Below are 747 nucleotides of genomic sequence, written 5' to 3'. Positions count from 1 at the left end.
CGTCGTTAGATCTGTACTGGACCACTAAGCACCCCCTCATCTTATCTAAAGTTATGTCGTGCGTCACATTTGAGCGGTACTTCCATTTGTGTAACCTAGATCCTAGAGGAGCTTTTCAAAGTACGTGATCTGCTTGATCTAATATCAGACCAATTTGAATCGCAATATCACACCCACTCTGAGACTCTGAGACCCACTCTGAGCTTACAATAGATGAAGCTATGATTAAGTTCAAAGGCTTCAAGCCAACTAAGTGGGGCATAAAGGTGTTTGTGCTGTCTGATGCTGTTAGTGCGTATATAAAACGCATTCAAATATATACTGGTGCTGCCGCAGCTACATAGGCGCGACATCTCGAGTGGTGTATAGCCTTATGAATGGGTTGGAGAAGTACAATCCTACGCTCTATGTTGATAACTATTACACATCGCCCAAACTATTTCTGACATTACATAACAAGGGGGTTGGTGCTTGTGGAACTGCTCGTTATATACGGTGAACTAGTGGTCCCTAAGAACAAGGGAAAAGGGCACTGTTCCTCTGGTCCCCTCCTAGCTTGTTGTTGGGTAGACAGTCGTCCCATTTACTTCCTGACGACTATTCATTTAGCTGTGGCCTCAACTGTATCCCAAGTGAAGCGCACTACCCTACCCTTGATGGTAGTCGTATCTGGGTTACATGCCGCCCTCCCCTTATGCCCCCCTTATGCCCGACTACCAGAGGAGGTGTATGGGTGGTGTTAACAGG

The sequence above is a fragment of the Halichondria panicea genome, chromosome 12 (assembly GCF_963675165.1).
Source record: "Halichondria panicea chromosome 12, odHalPani1.1, whole genome shotgun sequence".
Lineage (NCBI taxonomy): Eukaryota > Metazoa > Porifera > Demospongiae > Suberitida > Halichondriidae > Halichondria > Halichondria panicea.
Note: the sequence above shows the minus strand (reverse complement) of the source record.